Below are 9710 nucleotides of genomic sequence, written 5' to 3' on the forward strand. Positions count from 1 at the left end.
TAATTTAATGACAAATCACTAGAAGTGAAATTTGAAAATAAATATCAAATACAATATGAGAAAATTTAAAATTTCAAATTATTATTATTATTATTAAGAGATGTTAAAGTTATTTTTTACTTTTTACTTTATACTTCAATTGAATTATTGCTGTCAACAATTTCAGTTTAATGATCAATCACTGAAACTTGAAAATAAATATCAAATATAATATGAGAAAATTTTAAATCTCAAATTATTATTATTATTAAGAGAAAGTTGAAATTACATTTTCTTATATTTACCCTTAATTGAATTATTAATATTACCAACAATTTTAATTTAATGACAAATCACTAGAAATGAAATTTGAAAATAAATATCAAATACAATATGAGAAAATTTTAAATTTCAAATTATTATTATTATTATTATTATTATTATTAAAAGATTTTAAAGTTACTTTTTACTTTTATTCTTTATACTTCAATTGAATTATTAATATTGTCAACAATTTCAGTTTAATGATCAATCACTGAAACTTGAAAATAAATATCAAATACAATATGAGAAAATTTTAAATTTCAAATTACTATTATTATTAAGAGAAAGTTAAAGTTGCATTTTCTTGTATTCGCCCTTAATTGAATTATTAATATTACCAACAATTTTAATTTAACGATCAATCACTAGAAGTGAAACTTGAAAATGAATAACAAATACAATACGAGAAAATTTTAAATCTCAAATTATTATTATAAAGAGAAAGTTAAACTTATTTTTTCCACTGTATCTGTCCTTAATTGAATTATTACAAATTATCGTCAACAATTTCAGTTTAACGATCAATCTTCAAATCGTATTCGAATAGAAGAAAATAAAAGAAATCACTCTGTCGAAAACGCTGGTCTCATTTTCTTAAATTAGTCGCCAAGTAATTTCCTCTTACCGTGCCGTAGCAAAATCCTGCCCAACTCTTTTGATTCGACTACTTGGCTCAAATGAATACCTTTTTCCACGAGCCTAGTAACCGCCTAGATAAATACATACATACCTATTAATTCGACGAAACGATAAAAGAAGGAGAGCGAAGGAGAAAAAGCAAATAAAAAGAGGGAGAAAAAAGCGCGCAATACAAACGTTTTTTGCTTCGTGGTACAAATTTACGGACGGATCGGCAATTAGTGCGGCGATACCGAGGCGCGATTATTACACGTGGCGGTCAATTACGTAGACGCGCGTTAATATCGCAGTGCGCGCGCGTCGTGTATTTTCGCGTGAAACGGCCAGGTTATTAAGTGAAAGTCAAAACATCGCCCCAGGAAACAAAGTTACAATGGTTATTGATAAATGGATGGCGCGGGGAATGCGCATTTGTACAAATAGAGCGTACCTATAATTAAGGAACGGAACGTGGTCGGAGGAGGGGGGATTGGTCGATGCGAAGTCTTCTCGAGAGATGTCGCGAGACAGGATTGTTGTGCACCCGCGCGTGTATAATGCGTTAAGATAACGCGTTATTTAATCTTTTTTTTTTAAACGCGTTTTCTTTTTCGTTATCGAAAAGAATTTTATTTAATGGACGAAAAGGATATTGAGGATAATTCGAAAGTAACAGTACTTTGGATGTGGATATTCGAATTTCTATATACTTGGAATAGGAATTCTCAACATCTGTTTCGAAACGTTTACTTTTAATTCTATTACATGTTATTTCTTATTACTCGAACCGTTTCCTTTAATGAAGTATTTTTACATTTAATCAGCCACGTATCAAATCCATCATTCTTATTTCATACTTGGTCACAGTGTCGCTTAATTTTAATATACGTTTATTCTTTCTTTGATGGTTTTTCCCGGTCGAGTGAATAATAAATTTTATAAATGGAAAGAGTAATAAGTATTAAGCGAAACATTGTTTTACATTTTAATAATGAAGAAAAACTTTATTCTATTTGGACCGTGTTAATTCTGTAAAAAATATTTATATACTTTTGATGTAATGATCTTTAAAATTAAAACTTTAAAATTATTATATATGAATTCTGTCAAAAGTTTAATCCTTTCGTGTCCATTTGGACCATGCTAATTCTGTCTGAAAAATATATATATCCTCTCATTCTTCTCAAAGGTAACTTTGCTCCATTTCGACCAATGTTAACATCGTAAAAAATATTTTTTTAACGGACCAACAGATAATACCAACTAAAAACCAACTTTTATCAAGTTTTCTTTCTTCTTTTCACATCTAGCACTGAAAATAAACTTCTTCCATCAAGCTAAACGAACAAAACGCGGTGTTTACGAAACGTGGCCGATCAGCTTGGCCGCGATCGAGAAAGAAAAAAAGAAGAAGCCAACGATTCAACTTTTCGCTCCATGCGAATCTCCTCCAACGAGGTTCCGTGTCAACGATCGTAACAAACCTCCGTCTCGAATCGAGACCATCGAACCCTCGGCCGAATTCTCGCGGAGAGACAAACGGAAGGGTAAAAAAAAGAAAAAAAAAGGAGGGAGAGAGAGAGAGAGGGGGGACAAAGAGGAGCGAAAAGTTTTCCATGAAAGCGACGAGGAGAAATCGGTGGCCGGGCTCGGTTGGAGGGCATTCACGCCGATTATCTGTATAATGGGTGGCAGAGAATTTCGGTGGTCCTCAGTGGAGGCGATGTTGGGGCAACAAGATCGAGCTTTCCTTTCCACCACCGGGTGGCGAATGATTCACGGTCGAGGCGTCGACAAAAGCGCCAACTCGGCGGTTCGCAGAGAAAAACGAGCCACGGGCAATTTATTTTAAATATAACCGCCCGATTCGCCGGCTACGATTTGTTCTGGGCATTAAAGAGGGCCTCCGCCCGGCCTCCCCTCGTGCACCCTCGATCCGCACAATGTTACCCCTCCCTCCCCACGTATAACACGTCTGTAATTCGAATATAATGGACTCTCGCCCCCCCCTTTCTCTCTCTCTCTCGATCATCCCCTCGTGGTAATAGTTCTCTCGTGCACGCGTGTGCTCGATCCTGCGTGACCCTGTTCCGGGATTCGACTTCCAACAACGCAGCTTCCACCGTTTTTTCGATCGAATTTTATATAAACGCGATCGAGAGGTGCAGAGAATATGGAAATTGGCTCGAACGGAGTGGTTTTTTTCTTTTTTTTTAGGAAGGAGATTTTGATAAATACGATCTGGAGATGGGGAGGGAGGGAAGGAATCGGAGCGAATTCCGTGACGCGCGAGAGAGGATATCTCGATAAGGATATGCGGTTGCTCCACTATTATCCTCAAACGAGCCTATAATTTGAGAATAATGGAGTTGGATTACCCTGTGTCCTTTCTTCCTTCTTTCACCCTTCGGTTTTTATCAATCCGTTACTCTCTTTCTGTCTCTCCTCTTCGCCCCCCTCCCTGTTTATTGAAAATCAGAATTCCGGATTCGATTATAGAAAATTATGTGGATTACGGTCGGCCGAACAATCGTGCACAATCGTGGCCGGGCAAAGGAAAGGGATTTTCGATCGTTTCGTTTCGAAGGGATCGAGAGATTAAGAAATCGACGAAGGTGGATTTACGATGTGGATGGGATACCGTTGAAACGAAGAGCATTCGACTTTTTCCTCCTCCTCCCTATTTTTATGTCCCTTGGCAATGTCCTTGCGATCGTGGTTTTATCAGATATCGTGGAATAAGTGCTCGATAAAAGTTTTTTTACGACTCGATGCAAAGGGGAAGAGAAACGACTCGTTCGAGGATTTACGAGAATCGAGAAATGTGTATATCCGTCGTTATTGTTTAGAAAAATTTAAATTTTTAATATTTGATTTTTATTATGCTTTTATCCATCGAAATTGAATACAAAAATTAGCTCGAATGTTAATAAATTGAATTGTGTAAAACGATTCGTATATATAAATTAATCGTAGAAATATTGAATTTTATCATGTTATCTTTAGCTTTATGAATTATCATGATTATGTATTTTTAATAATTTTTTTTTATATCATTTTTAATTGGTGCGAATAAATGATATTAAATTTTGATTATTGTTATTAAAAAATTTATTTTATCATCCAGGCACAGGATGGACTATTTATCCTTCATTAGCTTATTTGTATCATCGTGTGCGCGACATCGAGCGCGATTTCTTGCCAATTTCTTGCCCGAAAACCCGTCAACCCGTGAAAAAGTGACGCCATTTTAGGACAATATATTTCAAACTGCGAGGATCCGCCGGACCGTGAACAATCTCCCCGATATTTTGAGTGATCCAATTTGCCGCTTGCTGCCAACCATAAAGAGCGATCGTACGAATGCGTGTCAAGTTTAAAAGACACGCGAAGGGAATTCCTTTCGTTTCGTCCAAACCGAGAGATCAAATGCGTGATCGTTTCTTTCTTCGTTTTTTCAATTGAATTATTATATTACAAAGAAATGTATATATATATAGATTATAAATTTTTTACATTTGAAACAATTTTTTAATTTAAAAAGAAAAATCGAATGTAACGTAAGTCAATCATATCTGAATAAATTAAATCTTTTTATAAATATATATATATTAAAATATGTATGTATGTATTGACTTATGTCGTTTGATTTTTCTATTTTAAATTAAAAAATTGATTTAAGTGAGGAAAAAATTATAATCTGTCTTCGATTCGATTCAAGATTGTTTTAAAAATAAAAAAAAATTCGATAATATTTTATTTTATTTGATATTCGTTTAGGCTCGAAGAGGTAAGGATTCTTTGTAACTCGATTGACGTCTAATAAAGTTAAACGTGTTCAAAAATCGTAGGTATATCGATTTTTGAGAAAATATAAAAACAGAAAGACATTTTTCGTAGAACGAAAAAGAATGCAACGAAATCCAAAATGTTTGTGCAGATCAATGAATAATTGTAATACAAATGTAATTCTAATTCGATATTAATATTTTTATCATTAAATAACCAAACAATTCACAACGATTGTTATCAAAGTTTTGTCGATCGATTGCCACAATTTTACGAAATAACTTAATTCGAACTTAATTTATAAAACCAAAAAACAAAAAAAAATTCTTTCGCATTTCTTAAAAAAAAAAAATTAAAAATTTTTTAAAAACTACGACAAAATAAAAGATCCACGCATCTTGATATAAAATTCTGACTAATAATTCGATAATAGGTTATATTAGGACACTCGGGCATCGACTCTGATTCATCAGATTCGATCTCGAAACTCGCCACCAACGTTAACGTAAACAACCTAATAAAGATTCGAGGCTAATCTAACCTAACGCAAAACGGAAGAAACGGGAGAAGAACAAGAAAAAAGGAAACGGAGGAAAAAGGAGAAAAGAAGAGGCGAAACTTACCTACCTACCTACCTACCTACCTACCTACCTACCTACCTACCTACCTACCTACCTGTGCCCACGGTCCGAGACCCGAGTCCAACCAACGAACCAACTCGAGTGAAACGGAATCAGCGGTGGCTCAAGCCCTCTGGCTTTATTATTTCGGGGCCATTGTTATTAATTCACCGTGTGGCGTGGCTATGCGCTAAGAGCGTAAGCTTGTCACGGCCCTTCCACCACCACCACTACCACCCTTCTCTCCCCTCCCTACCTCGTACCGCGGCCACGTTGTTCTTTGCTGAATTCATTAAATCATCGGCATTCCACGCGGCACGTGGCCCCGGCCCCCTTTTACAAGCTCTTTCGCTAAATTAGGATCCGGCTTGCTCCTCCGCTTCTTTCTCCCCTTCCCCAACCTCGTTCACCCGGATACAATGAGTTGGGACAATTGCCTTTCGATGTTTGTCGATTTTCGAATTTGCCCTCGTTCGAAGTGAACACGCGTTCGCGAAATCTTCGCGTTTTTCATCGAAAGATGAGGTTATGTTGGGTTAGATGACGGATATTTTGGAAAGTAAGTTGGCAATTGTTATGTAACGAAATGTGGTTTTTGTAAATTTATTTTTGAGAGAAAATTCGAATATTTATATGACCAGTTTATATGTGTTATTTGTGAGTGATAAAAAATGGTATCGATATCGATTCGATGAAGTAAAATTTTATCGTTTCGATGATTCTTCGAACAACGTTCGGTGGTGACGTTGATAATGATACATTTAGATAATTGATACGTTTGAAATTTTGGACAAATTATATTCAATTAAACGGATTTTCAAGTGGTACTGGTCTTGGAATAATCAGCCGTGTATTTTCACGCGCACATTACGAGGAACTCGATTGATGGCAAACAAGTTTCTTTTTTTTTCTACTTTTTAATCGAACAATCGTAAGCGAGAATAATCGTATCGAATTATTCTACGATATTCAAAAAGTCATCGAAATGATACTTGGTCGAGATGTTTATTGCTATTCGGTTAATAAGAATCGTAATATGAGAACTAGAAATTTGCATATTCATGTTCCACGATCTCGTTCCACGAGATTGTACTATCTTTTTTTCTTTCTCTCTCTTTTTTTTTATACTTTACAAGCAGTCGAATTAGATATGAATCTGACTGACACGCACCAGATGCCGGGAACGACGATGAACTAACCAGCATGCCACGGTATATTTGCTTTGATTTTGCTTATTAAGCGTGTCTTGTATATCTTTAAATGTGGGAACACTATGTAATATCTACGATATTCAAAAATGTAAACTAAGCACGTAAGTATTTGTGAAATGTGAGATTTTTTTCAACATGTCTTTATCTTTAATGTTTGTATTCTATCCATTTCAAATAAAGGAGGATTCTTTTATGAGGAGAAGGTATACACATTGTTAAGAAGATAGATAAGAGGATTAAAATAAGATTGAAATTAATTTATGAAGAATTTTAAATAAGTGGTTCTCAAGATATCTGATAATAAAAACTGCACAAACTGTATTATTGTGGATGTATTTGGATTCCTTTGGAAAGTTATGCAACCAATATTAATATCTTCTTCAAAACAATTCTAGAAATTATTAAACTTGGAACAAAGGATATAAAGTGTATTTTAATTTGCCATTATGGATATTTTCAATGTGAAACTGTACCATTATCAATATCTTATTCACTATTTTGAAATTGGAATGAATGGAATTATTTTAGAAAGCTATACAATGTTACTATCTATTCAAAACAATTTTGAAAATGATTGTATAAAATGATCTTGAGAATTGTAATTATCATGTTTCCATTTTACTTTTATCAAAGGCACTAATTATATATTTATTCTTCAAAATACTTTTGGTTGTAATTGTCAATGTTTTCATTACTTTTATTAAAGACCAATATCACTATCTATTTATTCTTTAAAATAATTTTGAAATTAATTGCATAAAATGGTGTTGAGAATTGCAATTATCAATATTTTTATATTATTAAAGACATCAATATTATCTATTTATTCTTCAAAACAATTTTGAAGATGATTATGTAAAATGATCTTGATAATTACAATTGTCAATTCAATATCACTTTTGGAAATTGGATAGAAAAGATGTTTGAGTACAGTTTCTTGCCAAAATTTTGAAAAAAATTTTCACTTGAAAGCTATTCCACAAAACTGCATATCGAAGCATTCGATAACGAACTATAATTTAACTTTTAAAACTTTCAAGTCAATTCCATCATCGATCGAACAATGTCCCCAATAAATGCTAATATCAAAAATTGTATTCTTCCAGAAAAAAGAGTAAATAAATGACAATCTCTTATACTCCTTCGAACATTCCAATTGTTACAAATATCCTCTTAGAAAAGAGAGCGAATGATAACCATGACATCAACATTTTGTCAAATTTCCTATACTTTTTTTATCGCTGAAAGCAATGTTGCCAATTGTAAATACTATACTTATGTATACATATGTATTCTTCCAGAAAAATAAGGCATGTATCACTTCACAAGATTCTATCATCAATCAAACAATATCTTCAATCAATCCATCTCATAAGCATCGTTATAAAAGGAGAGTAAATAATTAGCATTTAACAACGAATTACAACAATTTCACCACTTTTATATTCCTTTGAATAACATTCGTTTCACAAACATCGTATTGCTCTAGAAAAGAGAATAAATTAAATATACATAGTGATATTGAAGAACGAAATAAAACTTTTTACCATCAATTTTCATCGTCAAATCTTCAATATTTCTTTTTTGGATCAAAATTATTTAAGCAATTTCATCATCGATCGATCAAACAGTATCGTATTAAAAAGAAAGTAAATAAGTGACGTTTCAACAACGATTTTCCACTATTTTCATCATCAAATATCCTATATTTCTTTTATCGATATTCAAAACTATTTAAACAATTCCCCAAATAAATGCTTCACAAGTATCGTATTCCTTTAGAGTAAAAGAGACATTCATAGTGACATTCAACGTCAAATTCCCTATACTTTTTTTATCAAACAAAACTATTTAAATGTTTCACAAGTATCGTATTCCTTTAGAAAAGAGAGTAAATCAGATATAGTGACATTCAACGTCAAATCCCCTATATAAATCTTTTCATCGATCAAAATTATTTAAACAATTAAATAAATGCACATATCTGTTACGCAACAATCCAAAGTAAATAATTTTGTTCGTATCGTTACGAGTATCTCATTTCTCTAAAGAAACGATAATGAACGAAGTATCCATAGTGACACTCAACAAACGATTTGATTACTTACACCCCTTGCGATCCTTGGATCGTTCAAAAAAGAAAATTTTAATTTTAATCCAATCATGATATATCGATCGAGCAGCATCGTTCCCAACCAGAGATACAACCGTACGTACGAGTATCGTGTCTCCTCTTCACGGAAAGAGAGAGAGAGAGAGAGAGAGAGAGAGAGAGAGAGAGAACGAGAGGAGCAAGGAGGGAGAGAGAGGTGAGAGAAGTCGAAGGGGTGGCTCGACAAAATGGCCTCGAACGGGCTCCTAATGGCCGGCACGGGCCGTTTGCGCGGCCATGTTACATAACTCCACCACGGAGAGCGTAAATACGCTCGGTTAAGGAGCGTTACGAGGCGTGCTAGCTCGCTTCGTGGTGCATTACGCTACGAGCACCGCGTACGCTTTTACGAGCGCCGCTAATGCGCCCTCTACCCTCCCCTGTCCACCCTCTCCGGCGGCCCTCTTCTTCTTCCCTCCGCCAGAGATTCCTCTCTTCCTCCCTTTCCATCCGCCTGCCTCTTCCTCGACCTCTTCCAACGATCGGAAGAGAACAATGGACGGACGCCAACGTGGGGGTTGCGCCCTACCCGTTCGCTACCCGTTCGATTATCGTCTTGTCCCGAGAGATTTCGATCGAGATCCTCTTCCCTCTTCTGAAAGAGATAAAAACCAGGAAGAAAAGTGGATTTAATAATCTGTAAAGAGTGAAAACTATCCTTTCCTTGCTTTCGTTGTGAAAAATTTGTTTCTTCGCGAGAAAATTTTTTTCGTTCGAAAAGTGCGAGTTATTTATTCGAGGTTAGGTTGTATATGTAGGTTATAATAAATCGAAAGAAATGATTTGACGTCGAGATTGATAAAGCGGTTGCATTGTAATATTAGCTTTTAAGTAATTTCCAAAGTACGTGTGTGTATGTGTGTGTATGTGCTACGTTTTTATTCATGCATCATTACGGATGATCGTGCAACGAGCGAGACATTAAACGGAAAGGGCAAAAAGATTAGATGCATAGACGTCGGTTGTGATACGAGGTTGTGAAGAAATAAAGAGGAGGAAAAAAGAAAAAAGAAAAAA

General features: G+C 34.7%; 1 long non-coding RNA gene across 1 annotated transcript; it reads left to right on the forward strand.

Moving 5' to 3' along the window:
- Nucleotides 1–5382: 5382 nt before the first annotated feature.
- Nucleotides 5383–7837, forward strand: LOC107999975 (uncharacterized). The gene is made up of 3 exons (XR_001766431.3): nucleotides 5383–5889; nucleotides 6467–6642; nucleotides 6722–7837. It is a non-coding gene; the product is annotated as an uncharacterized LOC107999975 (long non-coding RNA).
- Nucleotides 7838–9710: the final 1873 nt, after the last annotated feature.

This window comes from Apis cerana, linkage group LG8, assembly GCF_029169275.1.
Source record: "Apis cerana isolate GH-2021 linkage group LG8, AcerK_1.0, whole genome shotgun sequence".
Lineage (NCBI taxonomy): Eukaryota > Metazoa > Arthropoda > Insecta > Hymenoptera > Apidae > Apis > Apis cerana.